Genomic DNA, 27,111 nt, shown 5'->3' with positions numbered 1-27,111 from the left:
TTTTTTTTCCCCCACAGTTACTTATGCACTTACTTACACATTGTACTAATAAATAGGCTTTACAGATCAGGAGGATCTCAAGCATTGCCAAAGGGAACTCTAACAACTTTAGTAATCATCAGGCAGTATTAGATGAGGAGACAGAACAAGACAAGCTGTTGTATAGGCATGAAGCTTCAGATTTCAGGTGAGCTCTCTCTCCTACATTAACTTTCAAGCTTTCTTCAGAGATCACTGGCAGGGACTTAGAGCCAAAATCATTTAAAAAAAAAAATAAATAAATAAATAAACGAACCCAACCAACCTGCTTTCCATGTGGAAATATTATCATCTTTATTACAGTAACAGCCAAAGACCAAGGAGCACCTGTTGTACCGGGCACTCACCAAGCAAGACAGTCTGTTCCCCTGAAGAGCTTAGAACCCAAATAAACCAGAGAGACAGCAGATAGGAGGTACAGAACAACATTCATCCTGCCAGCAGCTCACAACACCTGAGGATCACAGCCTTACCTTTTCTGCTGAAGGTGAGATATACCTCACCCACACAGAGAAATGCCATTTCCCTACTTGTTTTACCTAATCACACTGTTCTTCACAGAAGGCCTCTGAAAGCCTGCAAGCACAGAGCTGCTCACCCTCAAGCTTCCTTCAGTGCATCCTCCTTGCAATCACTCAGAGAGCTGCATCAAAGCGATACCCTTCATATTTTGTGGTGTAGGACAATGAATCACACTACTCTGTCTCTTCAGCAGTATACATTTCCCCATAGCCTCCCACTTTGCAGGAGCTACTGAAGCTCTGAAGAGGCAACTGGCATTTAGACGACAGAATATTGAAAAGGTCAGGGCTGTATGGCACAATGCAGCCATTCATGGGGCACACCAGCCACTGAAATGCCCTTGCATCTTTCTGATGACAAAGGCCACAGAGCACAACAGGGAACGAACTAGCATAATCACATGTTTTCAAGAGCTAGCAGGCTTTGATTTGCTTCATAAATCATGAGATAGGAAAGGTCATCAAACTCTTTCAAATATGGATTCTTGAGCTTCCAACACTTACCGCTGACTGCTGTGCTTTGCAAGCCAGTATCTTCTTGCCATCTCCATCACAGACTGACTGGATTCCCTGCTCTCCCTTAATTTTGCAGGCAGGAATGTCTCTCCTCACACCTGTTAGCATGGACCATGCTCAACAGTAGCCAGCTGGCCCTGGAGTAGGCATTTATGCTACCCTGTTAAAAAACTCAGCCTAGTTTCTCCTACTGAAGATCTCAAGTAGGAAGTGACACCAATATTACTTCTTTCCTAGACAGACTTAAGATCATAAAGTCCCATGAGATCTTGTGGCAGAAATGCAAGAATTTATTTTTTTTTTTCCTACAAAGCTCAACAAAGACACTTCATGGTCCTAACTAAATCTACTAATGGTGCTAACTTTCCAGACTTTAAAAATTTCCTGATTTTGAAGCACAAGGTTCTTCTCCATTTAAATATGTGTGGGGTGAAGAAGTACCATCACTTTCAGTAAGAATATCTGATTAACAAAACAGTATTATTTGCCCGATTTAACTTCTGATCAAGGCCAGAAAGCCTCCTCACTACACAATGCTGGGGTCAGCCTACAAAAAAATCCTTCCCTTTCAGGCAAAGCTGCATGTTGAGGCAAAGAAAAATCCTTCTTGTCTCCTTCAGCTGAGCCTCCCTTAACAAGAAAGAGATGTCATCTGCAGACGAGATTGAGGATAGCTGATAAGGTGGGAGGGCTCTACTTGCCTAATTAAGGCATGAAGTAGGATGTTCATATCAACAATCCAACTACAGTTGCCATATCCCAGTCTCTTGCTAGAATCACCGCAGAAAATCTGTGATTCACAGACATCCCTGTAACGTTTTGTACCATTTCTTAGTTTCTTCCATAATAGGCTTAAGACTTGAAATAAAAATACCTTGATATTCTGTTCTGTAATTGCTTAGCAACCAAATAGCATTAAAGCTAGACCTCCAAGGGTGTAAAGTAAGGCAGCCTCACTAAAGTTAATAGAGTTTAGACCAGCATACTCTTTGGACCAAATTTCTTTTTGTTCATTCATCAGGTTCTCACAAGCGACTGCAAAGGCTACTATGAGGAAAGACTCCTAGCACTTCCAGAAACAAGTCAGTATGGAGAAAGATTGCCTCCTGCCAAAATTTGATGCCAAGACATCATTCCACTCCTCTTGCTCCAGAACTCTGCTTACATTTGTAGGGGAAATAAGATTACTAGTTCTTACTGACTTTCTATTCTTCTTCTTCACAGCTTTTGCTATCATTTTGCAAGCGTGAAGAAGAGGGAAAAAACCTAGAGACCAAGTCTAGGATCCTTTTTCATTTTTACAACACAGGGGACGTACAACGTAATGGTTCCAAAGGTTCCAAATTTCTAGCTAGTCTATTTCCAGGGAAGCAATGCTGTTGGAAGAATTGTTTCTAGGATGGTAGCCAGGTACATTCTCAATAAAAATTCCTGGTTCATCACATCAGCATTGTTAAAGGTATAATCCATTATCCTCGACAAACATCACTCTCCAAAGGTTTCAGGATTGTTATTATTCTCCTTCGCTTGGCACTCATTAGACTCTACCTGGAATATTGCATCCAGTTTTGGTAATGCTAGTGCTACAAGTATGTTGCTAGATTTAAGCAAATTCAGCAGAGGACCACCAAGATGGTGAGGGGGTTGGAGAGCGTGACAGACACATTGAGTGGGGGAAATGGGCTTGTTTAGCCTGGAACAGAGAGAAGGCTTTGACGGAACCTACGATCAGCTTGCCAATGTGTAAGAGGAGATTACAGAGAAGACAGAGACAGGCTCTTTACAGCAGTGCAAGGCAGAAGACCAAAAGACCACACTCGTAAACTCAAGCCAGAGACTTTCTAACTAGATTATCAGAAAAAAAAATCACTATAAAATTAATCAAACACTAGAACAGCTTGCCCAAGGAGGCTGTGGAAACTGTCTTTGAAGGGTTTCAAGATCTGACTAGCAAGAGGCTGGCCTGGATAACCAACTAAAATGCCAGATAATGAATCTACACTACCTATTGCTTTTCACTTTTCAGCAGTATCCTGATCCTAAAGTGCTTCACAAGCAATAGCCCTGATCTTACAAGTGTCCCCAGTGGATTGCATCAAAGTCAATGTGGTTCCTGGCTGATGACTACTCATACTGAGCCAACAGAATTGAGACAAGATCAGAGACAGTAAAAGCACACCTACACTGAACATTGCTGTCTCTGGGGTTTTGTGAAGTGTAGAGTATTACTTTCCAATTGAAATTTCCAATGGAAGCTTAGCTAGTCATCAAAATTGGATTTAGCCAGGTTATATGACAAGATAGTTGTACAGATCATCTCTGTCACTATCTTTCTTCCACTGTCTGCATGTGCGACTTCCATCTCTCACAAAATGGGTTGAAAAACAGATTTCTATACACATGCAAACTTCAAGGCACACAAAAATTACTCCCCATTCATCTTGCCTTGTTCTTTACCATTTTTTATCTAATTGATTAAAAGCATTCACGTATGTGCATCTTCCACCACCCCTCCCCCCACAATGGATTATTGACCTTTTCTCATTTCTTTTGGTAGCAGCCTATTTTCTGCCCAATCAACAGACACCAAATTATCTTGTCTACAATTCCCGCTGCTTTAACTATTCTCCATTTATTTTTCAGCTATATCATTTCTTCCACTGCCTGCCCCTTTCAAACTCTCTTGCTACCTGTTATTGGTCTTGGATGTCTTCAATTTTTTTTTTTTTTTCCAGTATATGCAATCTCCTTTTTTCCACTGTTTTGGAATTTAGACCATGTAGCATTGGCAGTTATTTAACTCTTGCAAAGCATTTAGAAATACGGGTCTTGTAAAAGACAGTAAACATGCCAAAGCAGTATTCTATTTTGAATCTCTACTCAGTGGGTACACTTAATATTATTTGCATCTGTTATATTTGCAAGCTGAGCCAGGTGAGGCAGAGGTAAAAGGTTAATGCTCCTTCCTTCATCTGAAAGGGAGCCTGATTTCTTTTACATATTTTGTGGGACTGCCATAAAACATCAGGTAAAGGGAGGACAAAATCCGTTATCTTTCAATTATTTGCCCAAGTCCGACTCTCTACTACACCACATGTATAGCCATGCTAGATTTATAGCAGCAGAGACTCAGTAATACAAAGTCTGGTGCAGATTGTAAAAGCTGTGCTGTTTGCTCAAGCAAGCAGCCTGGAGAAAAAGGCAATGCCACTGCATCTTCACTGCTGTTGTTATCCACACGCACTCATGCATGGTGCAAGCCAACTGCCACAGAGACACTGCCTCCAGCTATATGCTTTCAAAGCCTATAGAATCCAGAGGTGCAAAACAGGTCTCCTGGATCTCACTCTACCAGCTTTTTATGAAAACAAAATAAAACAAAAAGTATTCAGAGTTTTCTATCATCTTGAGTTTTAAGCTATGTAGTTTGTAATTAACTTAAATTTTTAGCCTGCAAACAGGCATCATTATATGTGGTTCAAGCATTTTAATTTTTCAAAAGGCTAAATAGTGAAATTGAGATGATTAGAGAGAATGAATGCAAGAACAGCTGAGGTAGATTGGGTTCAGTTGAGAAGTTCAGGTACAGATTTAAAGCGCAAGTTAATTGCATTTGGATGCAAAACCAATAATTCTAGGTATTTGCCACCTTTTGATGCTATTCACTGTCAAATATTTTTATTAAGTGGCATTTTTCTTGATTCATATAGACTATAGTAAATCTGCAAAGCTGGAGCTATTTAAGAGTCAATATGTTATGCATGCAACTGCTCTGGACAGTCTTCTCACTCAAAAGATGGACCACAAATGGCCACCTTTATCTCACCAAAGGCCACTGGCTTGGAATGTAGACAAAGTCTTGCAGAGTAGTGGGTTGCACTACTTAAGAGTTCATGTTTTCTGACTACCAGTATTGCACCTCCCTATCCTAATGCAGCTGTCCTGAAATTATTTTTCAAACTCCATCAAGAACATATGGAATATTTTCTCAGTTTGATTTGCAAAACAAACAGAAAAGTGGAAACAAAATTCACAAATCCACATGATGCTTTTCATTCTCAGGTCCATTTTTTCAACACATGAAGTTTTGTAAGTGCATTATTTTCAGAGCACATATACCCTTCCAAGCCTAATATCTGCGCTTACTTTGAGACAGAGATGGAGTTTTTGAGGATTTTAGAAAAACCCTAGTTCATCTGGTCAATTATTACAATCTTAAACACTAAGCCTCATCCATCCATCCCCAGCTAACCATTCTGATGCATAGCTTTGGCTCCTAAGACTCCACATGTCTTCATCCAAGACCATTCAAAGTGTGGGATCAGCACCCTTTCCAAGAGATCATAGAATCATAGAATGGTTGTGCTCGGAAGGGACCTTATAGATCACGTAGTTCCAACTCCCCTGCCATAGGCAGGGTCACCGTACGCTAGACCAGGTTCCTCAAAGCCCCGTCCAGCCTGGCCTTGAACACTTTCAGGGATGGGGCATCCACAGCTTCTCTGGGCAACCTGTTCCAGTGCCTCACTGCCCTCATCTTTCTTGTTTCTAATTTCTCATCCAAGCTCTTACCAGACTGTTTATAACATTGTTAACAATCCTTTAGGAAATGACTAAGAGTAAGCTAGTACTTCAGGAGAAGAAGATTCAGTAGAACCAGGTGAGGAAGTAAAGATTGTACTTTCACACAGATTTCTTGATCAAAACCAAAAATTAAAAGAAATTTTAAAACTACATACCAAATTATTTTAGTTTAAGCTGAATCACTTCCCAATAATTTTCATAAATATCAGTTTCATTCGGAACAGTACAACTGAATGCTTTCAGGCCTCTACCAGCTAAGTCTTCCATGCGTTGGTGATCAGACACCTCAATGCAGACCATTAACTTGGATGAGAAATCACTTCTGGTTTATTGCATTTTGTAATCAAAGTGTGGTGCTCTTTTGAGCAAAACAAAACATAACACAAAACTACAACCCACCATATATTTTTATTTAACTCTGTATTGAGATTATTAGGATCATAATAATAATTCTGTAAAGACTCAGATCTGCACTGTGACCCTTACTACTTCAGTTCCTCTCAAAGTCTATACTGAAATCAAAAAGCTTCAGGTTGCTTTTGTTTCATATCTTCTACTTATTCTCCTTCCAAATACCTTGCAAATTTAAACTACTAAAACACAACCATCAAAAGACAGTAAGAATATGAGCGAGGTAATTGGGTTGACATTTTCACAGTTGAATGTATTTAGAGCTCAGCTGTCCACCTTATAGCTAGACATATAGTTTCCAGTAATACATAGCACTGTCTAATCTCAAGAAAGCTTTATGAGACTGCAGTGTACTTGCCATCTGTGAAAAACTGTACTAGGCTGCTGAGGTTCTTCAGTATGAAGAAACAATAGCAGGCTAGTAAATTTAAAAAAATGTGTAGATGGACAGACACCAAAGCAAGATCCTTTATTTTTCAGTCAAATGCAGAATGACAGCCAGTTTAGACTTCTGGCTTCAGCAAGCAAGATGTACATTTTTTGTCATGATACTTTTTATATAATTTATTTTCTTTAGAACTACATTTGAAGTCTGAAATAAAAAGATTACTTCAATTCACGTGTTATGGTTCTATAGATGAAGAATGCGACTTTGTTCGTTAGTCAAGTTTTTATTTCATTTATAATTCAGTTTAACATGATGTTTATCTGTTGGTTTCCCCATTTTGTGTCCTCACTGAGGTGGCTTTGTAAAACAGACCTGTCAAATTCTCTCCTCACCCTTAACCTTCCTCCAGTTGTAAGCTGAATGTACTGCATAAAAACCTCCTAAATAAAGCTAGAGCTAATTCAGCAGAGCGATCCATGACCGATTAGAATGCTTTTCATTTCCCTTGGCTTATGTGAGTAGTCAAATAAGAAAAACAAACACAAAAGATAACTATGCTCTGTTAGAAGATAATCCCTTCGTATAGCAATCGTCTAGCAAGGTTGAGTGCCACAGCAGGCAAAAATCCAGTTAGCGTTCAGCAATTTAGTTCCCATTTATATGTAAGAATTATGCTCTGACTTAGGTTCAAGTCATTTAGAAATGCTCCTATTCCTCAAGGCTTCGGCTATATTTATAATGCTGTATCCCATACTATTTTCCTGGTGTTATGGCAACACGAAATACAGTTTTTAGAGAGCTATCAAGTTCTGACAAGGCCAGGCAGCAGACTCTGCATCACCCCATCATGTTAATAGGGAGCAGGATGGGTGTGCGTGTGAGAATGTGTACACACGCTTGTATGCGTGCCTCTCTGCATATGGATGCACGTCTGTCAAGTCTGCAAAAATAACAGGCACAGAAATGGCACAACCGGAGGATGGAGGAAGGGGACTAACAAAACTGTATTTGTTTCTTCTTTAAATCTCCTGGCTAGAGGCACTTAATCAGTGTATGGATTGGACTGTGCTCATTTTAAAACTAACCTGAAATTCAAGAAAGCTCACTTCCTTCCTACTTTTTTTTTTTTAATTATAGAGTGAGGCCAGACTCACACGGTCATTGAAAGATACAGAAGTGTTTCTCTCTGCCTCAATAACTGAGAGACTCCTGTGCACATTTCCACATCTTTTAATGATTTTTCTACACATCAGTGAACACAGCAAGTTTAAGACCCACCCAACCAGATAGCATGTCACTATCAAACATGGTTTTATCTAAATGGGCATGTAACTCTTGCGCCGACTTCAGTTTTCTAGCACCCTCACTTTGCACCAGCCAGCAGGTCAAGATCTGCATTCACTCACATAGCAAGTGACTTCACCATGCTAATGAGCTTGTGTGAAGAGATCAACCTGCACAACTCGGTACGAAGCCTAACCAATCAATATTGCTGCCACCACGAAGCCGAAGCAGGGGGGACTGCCCTGGGAGTTTGTTTGGTTTTTACCTCCTCAATCTCCACTTCAAGCACTTATTTCACAGGATTTCTTGGGTAAGTTTACGTAACAGAAGAAAAAAAAAAAAGAATAGAAAACACTGTCATGCTGCCAGGGACCTTCCAGGCTTATCAAGTGGAGAGGAGGCTTTAGAAATAAGGTGAAGAAACTCTGCTTTGAGTAGTTAGGCAAGGAGAAGATAATTAGCAGGTATAAAATTGGCAGTGAAGCAAGAGACTGTGTCATCAAGACAAGCAGAGGGGATGAATCAAGAAAGCTTGGTCACCCAGCTTGTCTTCCAGAACCGACCATATCCCCGTCCTGAAGCTCTAAAACAGAGCAAAGTCCTTTTTCATACAGCAGTTGTCCTGGTCAGGAGATGATGAGGTTTTACTCTCTCACTCAGGCTAACTTCTGGAAGTAATTACTAATAGATTAAACCAAAATTCAGCTGAACTGGTAAGTGCTTCACTGAAAGTTTTCCAAAATTAGCAATGGTCATGAGTCTTGAAACTTGATAAAGATTCTTTGAAGACTGGGCTTCCACAACAGTGCTTCTCAGTTACAACCATGTCAGCAGTACCACAAATGCATTGCCACACTGCTATTACTAAAACCTACTAAAAGAAGTGGGTGTGGGAGGAAGCTGTCTTCTTCTTGTGTGTTGCACATATGTGCAAATGTCAAAATAAGTCACTATACCATATCAGCACTTTACTGTAGAGGAGGAATGGAACAGAGCAGGATCATCAGGACTATCCTCAGCTCACATCCTACCCCACTTCTAAATGTTTACACTGCCTCCATCTCTGGAAAAAATAAGCTATTCAATCTTTGTAGGCAAAGGAAATTCATGTAGTTTTGTCTAAGTCTAAACTTCAACTGTTGCCTAGTAATGTATCTCATTTTATTTGCTTCTGAACTCCAATTTGCAAAACTGTTCTATAAGCTGTTATTCATTTTCATAATTTAAAAAAATACTAAAACAATTATTCAAATATATAAATGTAATACATCGCACTCCTTGATATCATTTTCCGATAACTACAATTTTTGTTATTAAAAATATAATTACTTATTTGACAAATCATGGGATATGAACCACAAAGGTGCAAGATGTTCTCTCCCCCCCAATACTAACCCTTTGAAGCCAGCTTTTTCTTCACACAGCATCTTCCTTTTGGTTGTCTGTTCTTTAAAAAAAAAAAAAAAATGATAATTACACTTGACAAACAAGCCAGATATTTATACATATTATGTACTCTGCAAATACAGAGAAGTAAATACACTTATGCAAAACAACTTCTTCATAAAAAAACCTGTTTCACTCGTGAGTTCATCAGCAGCCTGTGGAGTATGAATACTTCATGATATTTACACAGCACATTTGTAGCCAGACTGCTCCCTCTTGAACACCAGGCTCTGGTGCCCACCCCTTTTCTTCCTGGTCAAGGGAACCTGCCCCAAGGGCTCTGTGCTTGGCATGTCTGACACAGCACTCATGGGGAAGGACAGCCTAGTATCACTTCTTCACAGGCAACATAAATCTCCCAGATGAAATGGGGAGAACTAAACTGTTCCCATCCAGTGACTCTTTTCAGACACTTGTTTCCCTTCAACTGTCTGCTGTAAAGAGAATAAACAGTGGGTGGGCAAAAAAGTGAGAAGGAACATGAGACATGCTAGTGGGTCAATCTTAATTCCAGTGTAACAAGGCTTATTCCTTCTTCAAAGGGAACCACGGACCTCAGCAGACCCCTATGAGCCCCCATTTAAAAAAGATATTATCTATCTGCGTACCTGTAGAATGGCAAGATATTTCTTTAGTAGGGAGTCTTGAAATGTGAAATGCCTGTACACTTCTTCAGTACCTTAAGAATTTTTCCCGGATAATCATAAGCCAAACTTCAGAATCTATTTTTCAAACCTTTTCAAAACACTTTCCTCATATCTTAAAGAAAAGAAAAAAAGGGGGGGAGAGGAAAAGGAGAAGGAGGATATACCAATGGAATTGAGAGACTGGATAATTAGCTCTCATCTGGATCTGAGTACATCCAGATGTGCTCCAAGCGGCAATAGTGCAGTAAACTTGATAATAAATCTAGCACAGAAGCACAAGAATTACATACAAGAGCTAAGACTTCCTCCCTTAAGAAGTGGACTGTAAGCACATACAGCTTTTCTAAAAACACTAAGCAAATAATAAACACACAGCTCTGTGAGTGAGTCTGCAGACCTGAACAGAGCTCTTTAAGCCGACACTCCTCTGCTCTCACCCAACTGTTTTCCTTTAAATTACCTTCTACCATTGTCTGAAGGACTTAACTGTTTGAATTCTCCTTTTTTTTGGGCTACATCCAGCTTGTATAAAAGACCCATTGCCCTCTTGTGGCTCTATTACTTGTAAGCAGACTGTCCACAAGGAAGCTGTATCTGAGAATAGCCCAACACAGTCTTTTTGTACCTTTTAAGATTTGCATCACGGAAGGAAATGTTGGCTTATATCCAGGCCCACGATTTACTGTAACCTTCCAAAGGAACATCCAGTTGACTAGAGCAATTTACTAACCATGCCAAAAACAAAGCAAGGCAGTATTTCTGGCGTGTTCTTCTTGCAAAGGCCCAAGCGTAATAAGAGAGATTACCCCTCTGTTTGCTGTTTCTACATTCAGAACCTCAGACACTGTATTCAGTTCTCTTCAACTTAATTGAAGTCAGACATTTTTGATGTGGCTCGCTGATGCGTCAGAAAATGAAACTTCGTCATTGAAAAGAAATTGTTATTATCTTCCCAGACAAAAAGAAATGCAGTTATACTTGGTCATACAAGCCTTATTGTATGCACCTTCTTAAATACAGAAATCACTTTAACTTCTATAGAACCAAACGTGAAGGCTCCAAATACTGAGAAAACTACCTCTTCAAAACACAAAACCGAATACATGGAGATATTCACCAATGAGATACACAGACATGTGTAATTAGCATGAAATGGGCAGCAACTTGAAGAGCAGAAATCTAGTTTTTATTCCCAAATAACCAAATGGGTTTGCTGCTTTATGGCTTCTGATCAGCATGAAGACTTGTGTCAACTGGCACAAAAAGCTGTTAATTTCTGTTCAGCTTTTATTCAATACTTCCCTCCTCCTCCCTCACATCTCATCGAGCATCTCTTGATAATTTGTTCTTCATACCTAGGTTTTCTGAATCCATCCCTCACACAGAATCGTCCACCTTCCAAAAGCATCTCCTGTGCAGTAGCCATGAAAACAGCAAAATGATGTGGAAAACAATCAAAAGGATTATTTTTCTGTACCATTTCTAAAGTAATTGTGCCAAAGAACTGATATCCGATAGTAGATAGATATAACTAAGAACTAGAGTGTTTTTATATTATCTCCATAGTAAAATTTCACAAAATATTGTGACATCAAACACTGTGGTTATCAGACGTGGTGCAATCTTATTCGGTGACAAGTTGGTCGTACTTATTCACCATGACCTACCTTTCAGGAGATCATAACTTACTTGTCTACTTTGCTTCATTTTCATTAGCTGGCCATATTAACATTACGTACAACAGCACCATCAAAATGCCTGGATTAATCTGTGGGGCAAAACTAAGAACATTTCACGACCATCTTCCTACGTAAACAGAAAAGTCTGAGCTGAAAAAAAAATACTTGGAGCTTACTATGTGTCAAAAAAATCATTGATTTTATTTTTCTTGAATTTGTGCTCCATCACTTCCCCAAAACTCTAGCTGCAAATCTCCAGCAGGTGGATAAATTATTGCTCTCAGACATACTGAGCTCAGAATGTGGAAAATAAGCCCAAAGCACAAAATAAAGAATAAAAATTAAAAAAAAAAAGAGAGAGCAATCTATGAACATAGAAGTCATGCTTGGTTAGCTAAGTAATTAGGATACAAAATGTGCAGCTTTGTCTCGCTGTTTGTGATTACAAACTTCAACATCTGGCACTCAGAGTAGATGCAAATATGGTGGCAGATGTTTGCAAGAATCACAGGGGAGAGACTGTTTTTGTAGTTAAAAGTGCACAAGGCAAGTTGTTCATTTTACCACATTTTTGTCACCCTTCCATTTTGAACCACCACCCTTCTCCCTCTTGTCTGTCAGTCTTGGACAGGACAAGCCATTTGGCAATGGCTTACTGAATTAAATCTTCTCCAAACATGCCCTCATTGTCCCACATTCCCAATCTTCCCATACCTTCTCCACTTTTAATCCAGAGATCACAAGATGACAGCCAAGGCTGCCTTGCATATTTTGTGCATGCAGGCACAGCCCAGATGCGAACGTGGAGACTGAACCTACACATCCACAGGCTACATGGCATTTTGCCCTTCTGTTTTGCCCTAGTGCTTGCCCCTACCCTGCACAGTGTACCCAAGGGGGTCACACTTCCAACCCACCTTAGCACCACGCAGCACCCCCCAAATCAGGAGTGGCTGAAGCCCAGTTGAGAAGCAGGTGAATGGTGTCAACAACCACCCCTTCTCTGTCCCCATTCCAATTAGGGCACACCCAGCATATAAACCATTCAGAGTTACATTTTGTATCTCACTGTCCGCATTAATATTACCTCCCTCTTCTTTCTGTGAATACAGCCTTTGGAGAAACATCTCCTACAATCAAAATTCAATTGCTGACAACACAAATTCCTTCCAGCCTCACACCCCCTTTGATTTATAAATATCTATCTGTTCTAAATGAAAGAGATATTACATCTACCACTTCCTTGTCTCCAGACAAGAAGTTGTTAATTTCACACAGAATAAGCGGACCAAAGTGCTTGTCTGAATTTTAGGAGCTTGATTGTACCCATTTCCTACATCCAACTGTAACCTGAAAGAAGGGAAAAAAGTACACTCCGTGGCAAGATTGTCTCAGCTCATACATTTCAGTCCTGAATGAAGCTTTTGACAAAGGAATCAAAGGATGCTAGATACTAGTCAGCGCTAGTAAATCAGGACACACACACCTCTTTTTTGTTTGTTTTTGTTTTTGAAAAGGAGTCTAGCTTCAATGGCTAAACAAGCAAACCAAGTTGCAAAACACTCTACACCAAATGGGCTAAGCACTCTCTGGAAATCTAGCCCTTCACATCAGTTGTAACACTGGCCTTTGTTTCTTCATTCATTAGGGGCCTTTTTTGCTTAACTTTATAACCTAGCACCTCAAAGTCCAGTCCAATACCACTGCGGATAACCATAACTTTTAGCCAGTATAAAAGCCTGAGCTGCACTTGAATTTATAACCTACAGGCAAATGACTTCATATGCTTTACCAATCCCACAAGCCATCTGGTCCCCCACTTGGCACTCTCTAGTTGGAGCTCCCTGTCCTGCAGCTCCCACACAGCTGTTGTATTCATAGTCTCAGAACTAAACAGAATTTTTGCTTCTGTGATTACCGCTAAATTTCTGTTGCTAGTGGATATGCCTCCTAACATTTACAGACACCATGATTCAGTCGGTTTCAACAATGTCCTATAGATGTATGGTAATAGATAGCAAATATTCCCAAAAGTAACGAAGAGCACTCAGATTTACGAGTGCCCTTTTCAGCTGCAATTAGAAATGAGGTCAAATCAGAAGACTCTTAATTTTGTGGAAGCATGCATTGAACTTCTCTAGATTTCAGATCTGGCCATGCTATCTCTAAAGTTCCACTCCAAAATCCTAGAGCCAAGTGGTTGCAATTTGGGTGATTTCAGATACAGACCTGCAACTCTACAACTCTGATTACCTGATTTAGGTCAATTAGGCCCATATGCATCAAACAGTCAAATAGTCCTTTCCACCTTATGAAAATATTATACAAATGGCTAATAGTGTTTCCCAAGAGAAGGATGCTATCCCAGTGCTCATTAAGACAAGGAACAGAGAAACATCATTTTATTCCTAGTACTTTTAATAATAAAGCCATATGAACTCACTAGCCTGCTTTGAGACAAAACCACATTAAGTCCTACCCCTCTTTTTCTCCCTTCATTTTTTGAAGGCGCAGAGGATTATCCTATGGCAGCTCATCACAGGAACTCTGAGCTTCACAGAAACAGCAGACAGAACATCTCCCTGGCCAAAGCCACAAGACTCTTTTCCTTCAGCAGGAGCACGACACAGCTGTTGGTTCTTCAATAAAATGGCCTGAGGCACATCTTGGAGCAGTACCCATTTTATGCAGGAGAGGGCAGTGATATACACATGCACACACTCAGCAATTAAATTGCCATGCATTTGGACACATTTCCTTCAAGTGTATGACTCTCCTGGAGGTTCAGATGCTACTCATGATCACCCAGTTAAATCAAGAGAAATCACACTATGGCATACAGCGACATCACGATGACAACTCCAAATGAATGCAAGTAGTTTGATGCTAAATGAGAGGGATCAAATGAGTGGGGTTGAAAAGCAATTATAAAAGGTACAGGATATGCTGGTGGGAGAAACAGATTAAGCTTGGGAGCAGAGATCTGCAGCAATTTGTCACTTCTTTAAGAGCAAACAATTCAAATTTTTGTTGAAATACAGGCACCCACAATCATAAGATGGGAATAGGGAAAAGGAAGGAGATTCCTAAAGTATACAAAGCTGAAATATGCAAGCCATTTTGTCATTTGATTCAACAGGACTTAGGCATCTAAACACCAGCACATAACTGAGTCTGGAGCAAGTTAGTCATACTTGGAAAACCTGAAAAGACTTGCTCCAAAATTTTTGTTTACTAAACTTTCAGTAATACCTTTACTTATACTTCTGGAAAACATTCCAGCTTCTTCCCATAGCAGAAGTAGATCCCAAAGATGTTCATTTGGATTATGACTTTTTTTCCTTTTTATATGGAGCTTAAAGGGAAAACTTCAAGACAAAAATAATACTCCTTAATCTAAAAGACCAGAAACTAACAAGCACGATCTAAAGTGGACTACTTCACAAACAGAAAGATGAGCTAAAACCAAGGACATGCTCTCCATGCATCTCTGGTGTGTCCAGTACAAACACCACCAAGGTATGTTTAATACATACCTTACTGTAACTAATAGCTATCTGCAGACATTCATTTAATAAGAAATTTGTATTCAGCCAGTTTATAGGGGAACCCTCACAAGCACACTGAGAAGCCCAGTACATCCCACAAAACGTCTTAATGCTAAAGCTTCACAGCTGGGAGAGTAAAGAAAACCCAGCACGCAGGAGCACTCATCCCACTCCTAGAACAAACGCAGTCCTGGAAACGAAGCCGGTCTGCACAGCTGAAAAGTGCTCCAAAAAACCGCCACTCAAAATAGGAGCAACAAAGAAGAGAAACTGGAGCAGTGCCCTGGCTCCCCTGGGAGGAACGGGACATGGACAGCACAGGGGTGAGTGCTCCGCAGGGCAACACACAAACAGCACAAGGTTCTCAAAGCTTCATACAGCAGGAACTCACACCAAAGCTCTCTGGGCAGCAAGAGCAACCAGGCAGGAGGCAGAGAACGGGCACAGCGCAGTGCCAGGCTGGGCAGATCAGCAAGGAGCAGTTTCAAGGACAGCAACTGGTAGTACCAGCACCTAATAGAGACAGTATTGCTTCTGTGGCTCCAGAATGGTACCGCGATATCGGCATGGTACCCAGCACTCCTTCCAACCTGATTATCCAGAATCTTTCAGATGAAGAACCTGGCTTGATTCAACCCAAACAAATTCAGGGAACAAAAAACATCACAGAAGAAGTGACGTGAAAGGAAAGAATTTTAAAATGCTCCCCAAATTTACAAATTCAAAGACAGTGGTCTAGATGAACTCCTCTCAAGAGTCAGAAATTAGTATACAGACTTAAAAACAAAATACAAATCCAGATTCTCCTGTCTGAAAGGAGCCACAGCAAAGAATAGGAAGATCATCTAGTCAGGTGAAAATAAGACTACAATAACTTTGCCTAATACGTGCCTCTCCAGAAACAAGAAGACACCAGCTTGCTTACCAGGCCTGGAAGCCCCGAGTCCTGTAACTATAGGGCACATTGTAGCTGCCCAAAAGAAATAGTTGCAAGTCTAGAAGGTTGGGTACCATCTGGATATACCAGCCCCTACCACCAAAAGCCCTGAAATGAGCAGCCCTGGAGAAGCCTGCATCCTTCCCTTGGGGACGCTCAATATTTCTTTCTTTGATGCAGCTCAATCTCACTTGGCTCAACAAACCACTTACCTCACAGAAACACCACACCACACACCAAGAAAGATGCCATTGCAATTTCTAGGGAAAGTGTCCCTTTGCTAACGACCTGGGGAAAAGGAACTTCTACCCGAGCAGTTTTCTGGAGAAGAAGGTCATCTGTGGATGGGGCATATGTTTGCAAACAGGTGCAGAGTGCCTGCATATCACCCTCGGGCATCACAGAGCCACCACAACATGTTATCAACATGGTCTGACAAACAGGCAAAGCACCTGGCCCCTCCAGCAGCAGCATCTGGGAGAGGCAACCAGGGGGGCTGAGTGCCAGGTACTCACTCTACATGGCTAGTGCTGGCTGATATGGCTGTGCATTGTATTCACATGGCTTGTACACGTACATGAAGCTGAATGGCATAAAACTAGGTGAATTTTTAAGCTGAAGTAAACATCCTACTCATTTAAAATAAAACAAAACTCCGAACAACAAATAAAAGAATAGAACGAAAGAGCAGCTCAAATATGCAAAGGGTACAGAAAAAGATCTCTATTTCAGTAACCAAACTGCGGTAACTAGAGCTGTATCAACAGTACCTCTTAGTGGCCACAGTAATCTGAATAAAAAAAAGAAGAAAAAAAAAACGTAATGAGTGGAAACATTAGTGAGCTGGGGGGGGGGGGGGGGGGAAAGAAAAAAAGAAAAAAGATAAAAGTAGAAGGATCTGGTACCCTACCTGGAATAACCTTGGAGACATTGTTTCGAGGAGAATGGTTTTTGCCCTTCATCTTTTAAACGGTTGAACATGAACAGATATCTCTCAGCCTATGTTCTGTGTACCACATGCACATGCTTTCCACAGGTCCTGCTAGTGTAATCCCTCCCAGCCTTAAAAACTCATATTTAGTTTGTTTAAAAGTGTAGAACCCATTGGAAACGTTTCAAATATATAAAGTAAGATCCAAACCAAGGTAAACAACCTTCATATTTCTTTCCACAGGGGCTGCGGAAAGGGCAAATGGGGAACGGGATACATATATCCATTTACAGTGTGCCTAGATACCTAAAAATAACAAAGCATAAAGTTATTTTTTACATCCCTGTACTTCACTTCTGCAAGCTGTGAAGGACTGCCAGAGCACTTGATAATCGATTTTTGTCTAGAAAAAGGTGGAATATGAAGACGACAGAGGCATGTGCTGGGAAACACTTTTTTTTGCCCTGCCTGGGGCATAGGTACACAGACTGTGAAGTACAAGGCACGACCTCCAGAGCACACTGCTAAGGAAAAGCTTGTAAGCATAAGGCATAAAGAATACACAAGCCATTTCGGTGAGATCATGAGTGTACACTACATTACAATTAAAGTAGTGAAGAGGGGAAACAGTGAGAACCCTAAGTAAAATCTTCCCAGATGTAGCCACGTGAATACTGGAAGACACGTAATGAAAATGAAGCCTGCTGCCACCCTCTATCTCACCAAGACAAGCCAGGGATACAATTCACCAACAGGAATGGTATCGTGTAACATTTTTCATCCATAATAAGTTTAACATTCATTCAATTTAATACAGAAATACACAAGTTGACCACTGGCTAAATTTAAACTAGTATCTATTTGGTATACAGGAGTGTTCAAATGTCCTCTACCTATCATTTAACTGCAAGCCAGAGTGCTAATTTTCCTCTGACTCTACCTCCTGCCTGTAAATCTTCCAGCCAGTCATTAACTGCCTGGTAAAGGACTGGCACCTCATATATTGTCACTTAATTATGTTATGCTACATTGGGCTTCCTAGGAGGCACTCATTTAGCGCAAAAACACCTCTAAAGAAAACCATGTAGACAGACTGCCCAAGCCAGAGATGGTGAAGAATGCTGCTGACAGAGGAATAGAAATGGCAACTAAAACAGCCTTTGGAACGGAAGGAGAAACCGTAGCGACAGGGAAAAAGAAACCAAGTACGGACATTTGAACCATCAGATAAACAGCAGCTGACAGGACATTTTAGATCTGGAAGGAGGGGGCAGAGGAGGAGGAGGAGAAGTGCACCAAAGTGGAAATAGAAAATTACCCTACTGAATGAACGAGATGTGTTTGGAATGAGTCACAGGGGAAGGCGAGTGCAAACATCAGCAGGTCGAGAAGCTGACTGTGCGGTACCTTGCTCCTGAACCAGATCTTCAGAAATGAGAGACGGCTGAATAAACACAATGAGGAAAACAGCCTGTTCTCAGCTCCTATCTTTGCAATGTTGAAATGAAAATGCTTTTTGGGCACAGTCCTACGAGCGTAAGGAAGACATCACCATCACTGACTTCACAACAGGAGAAGAACATTCAGCACCTTGGAATTATCCTTCCTTCTTCTCACCCCAAAAAAGAGAGACAGACAAAGAGATGCTTCAATCTTTCCTGCTACGGCAGGAAAAATAACCCTGCTCTTGTACAACACACACAGCCTTCAGAACCTTTTGTCAAAAAAATCCAGATAAGCAAAACTTCCCATAAAATAGCCATATCAGCAAGGGATATTAAACATCATGAACTCTGCCACATGGCAGTAACACACACACGTGCACACACACACTTTCTCCAGTCACCAGAGCCACTGTGGATGCTGCTATGGATGCAGCATTTAGAAAGAAGCCTCCAGGAAGGCAGGATCGGATTTTTGCTGCTCCAAAACCGAGAAGGATTTGGAGCATTTAAGATGACAAATGGCTACAGCAGAAGCTTTTACTCCCCTCCTCTGGCTAAACTTTATTTCCCCTCCCCTTCATAAATATCAGCATTTCTCTCAGTCCCAGTGACATCTACCTGGCTGGAAATAGTACTGCTTGAAGCACAGTTGCAACTGCTGTGCTTGGCAGCTTTACACTTAAGTCTGGTGTCATTCAGCTACATCAAATCACCGGGAAAATGTCACAAATTATGCGGAAATTGCCAGTGATGGCCAACATTCAAGTAGGCTCTTTTTTCCCCCCCTCAAAATATAATTTTCATCTGATATCACTAAATTCAGAGTGGTCCAAATCTAGGTAAGAATTTAGGTTCGAAACCTAAGCTGCATGCACACATATCCCTAATCCAATTGAAAAAACCTGCGTCCCCCACTCCCCACCTTTGTCACTGATAAATTGATACTGTTTACTTGTGAAGAAAACCCACCTCCTGAGAAAACACAAATAATATGGCAGTGAGTGAGAAACTGGGTTTGCTTCACATCTTTCTTTGTTTCACCTCACAGAGACCAGTCAGAAAAAGCACTCTTGGAATCCATGGATGGTACGGGATTAAGGAAACTGCTTGTCTATAGAAGACTGTGTTGTTTACTATCAGATCCCTGTGGATAGGAGCCTTCCCAACATTGAAGATGTTTGCTGAATAACTTTGTGTTCCTACCTGTGCAATTAAGCAGGCATTGTTAGATGTGCATTTGCCATATATGCTACTGAAACGATTCCTACAGACTGCACTTAAAGGCTTTCTAAAACAAGAGGCAGCACTGGTGTGTATTCCTCCAAGCTGAAGAACATAAGTAAATTGAAACTATCCTTTTCCTTTCCTTATCTTCATATTGCTTTGCCAGCAAAGGTCAATTACACGCTCACAAACAACCAGCTCATAGAATTTGCAATATTAGCGAAACCTTAGTCACCAGTTCCGGTTGCCTACAAGTATAAAAAGCAGCAGTGCTGCAAGTCTGTGTTAGAGCTGGCCAGGAAATTATACCCCCACTTCCCAACCCACACAGAAGCATTTTAGGAAAATGAACAATTTTCATTTTAATTGGAGTTTCCAGTTTAGATATAGAGTTAAATTTTGTTTCATTTTGGCAACTAAAACCTTTTCTTAGTTCAGTAAGTTTTAGTGTTTTTGAAGACAGACTAGAAATTCAACCCAAGTGGAAAGTTTTCATTTAAGTTTTTCTTTTCATCACGGTGTTTATTTCTCCCACCCCACAGACTTTTGATCAAATTAACCATCAGCCTCACAAGAAAAGTCCCTTTCAACACACAGGACTTCTACCTTCTTACTTAATTATTACACACTCAGTGCACACTGTGCTGCCCACATCCAAAAATCAAAACCCTGAATGTTTATCCTAGGCTTTTTTCCTAGTATTATTTGCAAAGGTTGAAATCAATTTGTAAAACTTACTCTAAACTAGTGCAAATATGTTTGGAAACATTCATTGTAAATGTCATCGAACAATGCTGATATCAACATTTTGGACAGCTTTTTACATGTACTAACAGTGCACTAAATCTGAGAAGATTAGCATCTCACTGCAAACCAAAGGCAGATGACAAGGCTTCAAATAAATCACAACAGCATAAATCTGTACTGTTTTCAGGTCACTGAGATCTCTGGACACACCTGAGGGCTATCTTTTTTGTTTATTATAGGGAAAGAAAAAAGAATCTGCACAAAGGTGCTGCACGCAGGAGCTTCCAAACCTTTGAATAGTTCCACTTATACAGAAGGTGAGTACACATATAGCGTGCAAACATAGTAATTGCCAGTCAGACTCTCTATCAGAAGATATAATAATATTTGTGTTCCTTCAGGTGACAGCAATGTCCTTTAGCATCCAAGAGTTTTCAAACATAACTGTCAAAGACTGTGCTAAATTGAAATCGACAAGTTTTAATATCTTAAAATATAAGCCATCTGATCTCCTCAGTTTAACTTTGATCTCCATTTTGCTAGCAAACCCTGGCCTACAAACCTCCATCAAAATTACCAAACTGAAAAAGGGAATAAGAGAAGATGATAAAAATCAGAGCAAGAAACTGTGCAGATAGATGCTGTCTCTAGTGCCTAACACTGCAGCTCACGAGCTTGCCGGGCTCATCGGGAGGGCTTTAAACTGGGTTCGAAGGGGGCAGGGGACATCACCCAGCTCACTAGAGATGAGCCCAGGCGTGACATGCCAGTGTCAGGGGTGAGATTGCCAGCCCAGCTCAAGTACATCTACACTAATGCACGCGACACGGGCAATAAACAGGTGGAGCTGGAAGCCATTGTACAGCAGGACAGCTGTGACTTGGTCGCCATCACAGAAACGTGGTGACTGACTCTCGTGACTGGAGTGCTGCGATGGATGACCATAAACTCTTCAGAAAGGGATAAGCGAGGAAAGAGAGGCAGTGGGGTGGCTCTGTATGTTAGGGACTGCTTCGATTGTATAGAGCTCGACAATTGTGATGACAAGGTCGAATGCTTATGGGTAAAGACGAGCGGGAAAGCCAACAAGGCAGATGTCCCGCTGGGGGTCTGTTATAGACCACCTAGACAGGATGAAGAGGCAGATGAAGTTTTCTAGAAGAGGCTGGCAGAAGTCTCACAATCGCTAGCCCTTGTTCTCATGGGGAACTTTAACTTACCGGGCATCTGCTGGAAATTCAACACAGCAGAGAGGAAACAGTCTAGGAGGTTCTTGGATTGTGCGGAAGAGAACTTCCTGATGCAGCTGGTAAGTGAGCCTACCAGGGGAGGTGCCTCACTAGACCTGATGTTTGCAAACAGAGGACTGGTGGGAGATGTGGTGGTCAGAGGCTGTCTTGGGCTTAGCGACCATGAATCGACAGAGTTCTCAGTTCGAGCTGAAGTTAAGAGGAGGGCCAGCAAAACCACCACCATGGACTTTCAGAGGGCAGACTTTGGCCTGTTCAGGATGCTGATTGAGAAGGTCCCCTGGGAGAGAGGGCTGAAGGGCAAAGGGGTCCAGGCAGGTTGGACATTCTTCAAGGAGGTAGTCTTAAAGGCACAGGAGCAGGCTGTCCCCACATGCCACAAGAAAAACTAGCAGGGAAGGCGACCGGCCTGGCTGAACAGGGAGCTTTTGCTGGGACTCGGGAAAAAAAAGGAGGGTCTGCGACATATGGAAGAATGGGCAGGCGACTCAAGAGGAGTACAGGGGTCTCGTTAGGTCATACAGAGAGGAAATTAGAAAGGCAAAAGCCCATCTAGAACTCAGGCTGGCCACTGTTGTAAGGGACAAGAAAAATTGTTTTTACAAATACATCAACAACCAAAAGAGAGACAAGGAGAGTCTCCATCCCTTATTGGATGCGAGGGGGAATATTGTCAACAAGGATGAGGAAAAGGCTGAGGTACTTCATGCCTTCTTCACCTCAGTCTTTAATAGTCAGACTGGTTATTCCCAGGGTACCCAACCCCCAGTGCTGGAAGACAGGGAAGGAGAGCAGAACAAACCTCCCATAATCCAGGAGGAAGCAGTTAACGACCTGCTATGCCACCTGGACACTTACAAGTCTAGGGGGCCAGATGGGATCCACCCAAGAGTGCTGAGGGAACTGGCAGAGGAGCTGGCCAAGACACTCTCCATCATCTATCAGCAGTCCTGGCTAACGGGGGAGGTCCCAGATGACTGGAGGATAGCCAGTGTAACACCCACCTACAAGAAGGGCCAGGAAGGAGGATCCTGAGAACTACAAGCCTGTCAGCCTGACCTTGGTGCCAGGCAAGATTATGGAGTTGTTCATCCTCAGTGTGCTCACCGGGCATGTGAAGGACCACCATGGGATCAGACCCAGCCAGCACAGGTTCATGAAAGGCAGGTCCTGCTTGACCAACCTGATCTCCTTCTGTGACCAGGTGACCCAGCTAGCAGATGAAGGAACTACCTGGACCTTAGTAAGGTCTTTGACACTGTTCCCCACAGCATCCTCCTGGAGAAACTAGCTGCCCATGGTTTGGATGGGTGTACTCTTCACTGGGTAAAGAACTGGCTGGATGGCTGAGCGCAGAGAGTGGTGGTGAATGGAGTTAAATCCAGCTGGCAGCCAGCCGGTCAGGAGTGGTGTCCCCCAGGGCTCAGTTTTGCATCCGGTCTTGTTTAACATCTTTATCAATTATCTGGATGAGAAGATTGAGTGCTCCCTCAGTAGGTTTGCAGATGACACCAAGCTGGGTGGGGGCGTCGATCTGCTGGAGGGCAGGAAGGTTCTGCAGAGGGATCTGGACAGACTGGAGCAATGGGCTGAGGCCAACTGTATGAGGTTCAACAAGGCCAAATGCTGGGTCTTGCACTTCGGTCACAACAACCCCATGCAATTCTACAGGCTTGGGGAGAAGTGGCTGGAAAGCTGCCCAGCGGAAAAGGACCTTGGGGTGTTGGTAGACAGCTGGCTGAACAAGAGCCAGCAGTGTGCCCAGGTGGCCAACGACAGCAGCATCCTGGCTTGTGTCAGGAATAGTGTGGCCAGCAGCAGCAGGGAAGTGATCGTGTCCCTGTATTCAGCACTGGTGAGGCCGCAACTGGAGTACTGTGTTCAGTTTTGGGCCCCTCACTACAAGAAAGACCTTGAGGTGCTGGAGCATGTCCAGGGAAGGGCAACGAGGCTGGTGAAGGGTCTAGAGAACAAGTCTTATGAGGAGTGGCAGAGGGAGCTAGGGCTGTTTGTTCTGGAGAAGAGGAGGCTGAGGGGGGACCTTATTGCTCTCTACAACTACCTGAAAGGAGGTTGTAGTGAGGCAGGTATTGGTCTCTTCTCCCAGGTAACTAGCAATAGGGCAAGAGGCAATGGCCTCAAGTTGTGTCAGGGAAGGTTTAGATTAGATATTCGGAAAAATTTCTTTACTGAGAGAGTGGTCAGGCATTGGAATAGGCTGCCCAGGGAGGTGGTTGAGTCCCCATCCCTGGAGGTGTTTAAAAAACACGTAGATGTGGTACTTCGGGACATGGTTTAGTAGGAATGGTGGTGTTGGGTGGATGATTGGACTTGATAATCTTAGAGGTCTTTTCCAGCCTATGATTCTATGATTCATTTTCATGGATCCCCATTCTCTTATCATATATTTACGTCTAATCCACCCCAAGCTGCAATCAAGAGTGTTAGAGGTAGCCAAACATGTTGGCCCAGCAATCGCATAACAGGATGGGATCTTTAGACCATATACGTGTTGGGCAGGGACTTACTGTTAGTGGGCCAGATTCTCAGTGGTCAAATTTTACCAACTCTAATGGAGCTACTCTGTCAATTATTTGGCCTAGCAAAACAGGTTTCCACCTCTTCTACCCCAAGATTGCTTTCTGACTGATCTCTGCCTCTTTTGGACAGGTCATCTTAAAACAAGTGAACAAAACCAAAAAATTACTGCAGTGGCAACAACAGCCACAATCTACATGCTTAAAAACTAACCTGCCAGGGAATCATGAGAACTGCAAAGCTGGAATCACAGGTATGTTACACAAGTCCAAATGCAGGAAGACCAAGTCAGAAACCCGAGGGGCCACAGTCTAACCAGCTCTCAGCCACTTCCTCAGAGATGTCATACAGCAAGAGCACATGTTCCCCCCACTTTATAACCCATACACAACACCCCAGCAGCCACATAAACAGCACCCATCTCCTAGCGAGCACACCCAATGGCTTATCCCAGAGGTTTTCTCTGTCTACTTCTTACAGGCCGTCTTGGGGACTCCAGCATGAAACACAGTACCTTGCTTTGTAGTACTGTGTTTGTCCCTGCAGAATTAGTTTTCTGCCTCAATCCAACAAAAACAAAGGAGGGAATATTTTTATGTTATTTCCTCTGCTGCTTCTTTAACCATACTTTAAGACTCAGCTTTTAATAGAAAATTTCCCACTTGGGGAAAATCCAGATCCTGTTTCTATGGAAAGATATGGACTGTGGTGTTAAATGGTGTGAAAATAAATCATCTTCCACAGTGCTTCTCATAAAGTCTCACCATGCCTGTTAGACGACCAAATGATACCCGTGGAAAACAAGTGCACTTAACTATTGGCTGTGATGGATATACATAAAACACAGTTTATTCAGTTTTTATAGATGGAAACAGATATATTTAAAAGAGATTTAACACTTGAATGTGAAATTACGTGTTTTGTGAAATATTGTTTTATTAAATAAGTTCAAATCATTCCAATAGAGGAAAAACATCATAACTATTTTTTCTTGTTTTTTCTAAGCAGTAAACATTTTCACTCTGAAGGTTATTAAAGTGCTCGTTATATACAGATTGCTTATTTCAAAAGCCACAGTTAAGTCACACATTATGCACTTTATCCTGGTATTTATGGTATTCAACAGAAAGCTGCATGTTCCTATAAGGGATTATATCTTATTAATCTACTTTGAAAAATACACTCTGTGTTTGGCATAAAATTAGCTAGGTCATCACTTAACAGACTGCACTGTGCTTCAGAATGTTCCTGTATCATAGTGTCCATGGATATCAAAGATCTACCTTATCCCTAAATGTGGTTTAGTCCAAGTCTCCTTGTCTCAGCATCCATACTTAGAAGGTTAAGAGATTTGTTAGCTACTTCCAAAAATGTTGCTCTACCATAATTCCTGTTCAAGCACACCAAGTGGATAATACTTGTTACCACTCAGGAAACATCATGCCTTACCCCAGTACAACCAGGACTCTCAGGAACAAAAGGAGGGGGGGGGGGGGGGGGGGGAAGAGCCCTTAAACCTTTAAAGATATTATAACAGGATTTGTCTAACATAAGAAACTTGCAGTCATAAATAAGCCTTTGACAGAAGCAGTATTTCATCATGGATTCTGCAAGCTCTGTAATAAAAAGCAATTTACACTTTGCAAAAGTCTATTATACAGTGGATAAGAATGATAACTAAGTGCAGAAGACTATTAAATCCTGTCTTAAATATACTCTAAAGAGCAGAACATTTTAATTTGAGTGTGAAGAAAGTTTATAAAGGATTTATTGTGCTTACCTGCTCATAGCATCAAACTCCCTTGGACAGGGATCCAACAATTTAACATTTCATTCCAAGTGTGAAATGTTTGGCAAAATTATAAAAAAGTGCACACGGTATTACAACAGAAAACTTTGGGGGTTACCAACCTCACCTCATAACACCTACCATAGACAGTGATTTTTTAACTTAATCTTTGCATGCCATCATTTGGGAAGTTGTCCACATTCTCCTGGGGACGTACTGTGACTGTATCCAGCATTTGTAGGCTGCTAGCATGCTGTATCTCCACAGCATCCCCTACTACAAGGTGTACGCTAAATCCATAGCTGAGACCTACAGCCAGGAAAGTGTCTTGGAAAAGCTTTCTTTCCCTCCTGCCCCTTTTCAAACCACCGACTGTTGGCTTGAATTTGTCAGAGGAATGCAAATGCTGGTTAGCAACTGCAAGATACTGACCAAGGAGAACGTGTAATCTCCATCAGCAGAGCCTCTTCAGAACGTTAGTCAGAAAAATTTTGTATAGCTGAGTCTGCTTTGGGAGAAGGAACAACCCAGGGTACTTGCTGGAGATCACAGCTTGCAAGCCATGACTGCTCTAGGTCCAGGATATGCAACAAAAAGCAGAAAAAAAGGATGTTCTTGCATTAAGTTTCTTGAAATAGGGCTGCTTGAAATGTTCATGTCTAAATCAAAACCAAGCTGAACTTCTCTACTTTAAAGATCTGCTCCTAATCCAAATAGAAATATAAGCCTATCACGTGTGAATGAATTCTGAATTATTTGAGCTGGTTTACAAATTTACAAAGAAAATCAAGCACCTCTGTGCAAAAACCAAGAACAGATTTTAAAGTTTCACCAAGAAAAAATCAATCTTTACTTCTGAAACTTGAAAACACTCTTTGGGCTTTTTGGTTCTTTTTACCAGCTCATGACAAACAAATCCCCTGAATTTTGCATAAACCCAGTTGTATTTTCTACAATTTACTTGACTGACAATTCTAAAAGAAATCTCAAATACATCAAGCTCAAAATAGAATTTCGGAGTAGATCATTTTTATATGGAAGTCATCAAATCACAAAGAAGATTTTTTCATGCTGTTGTCCTCCAGTGCTTGTACTTTGAGCGACTTTTCCATGAGCAACATTGGTTCTGTTTCAATTCGTCTCTCCAGTGAGCATTTTTAAACTTGAAGAAGTGGCAGTGGGGAAAA

General features: G+C 41.5%; 1 long non-coding RNA gene across 1 annotated transcript in view; it reads right to left on the bottom strand.

Moving 5' to 3' along the window:
- Nucleotides 1–27,111, bottom strand: part of LOC142361548 (uncharacterized) — a 90,113-nt gene that overhangs the window by 25,715 nt on the left and 37,287 nt on the right. Inside the window, exon 2 of the long non-coding RNA XR_012764163.1 lies at nt 9,139–9,190. This is a non-coding gene — a long non-coding RNA (uncharacterized LOC142361548). The remainder of the gene's footprint in view (nt 1–9,138; nt 9,191–27,111) is intronic.

The sequence above is a fragment of the Opisthocomus hoazin genome, chromosome 5 (genome assembly GCF_030867145.1).
Source record: "Opisthocomus hoazin isolate bOpiHoa1 chromosome 5, bOpiHoa1.hap1, whole genome shotgun sequence".
Lineage (NCBI taxonomy): Eukaryota > Metazoa > Chordata > Aves > Opisthocomiformes > Opisthocomidae > Opisthocomus > Opisthocomus hoazin.
The sequence above is the reverse complement of the archived record's forward strand: the minus strand, read 5'-3'. Positions and strand labels throughout refer to the sequence as shown.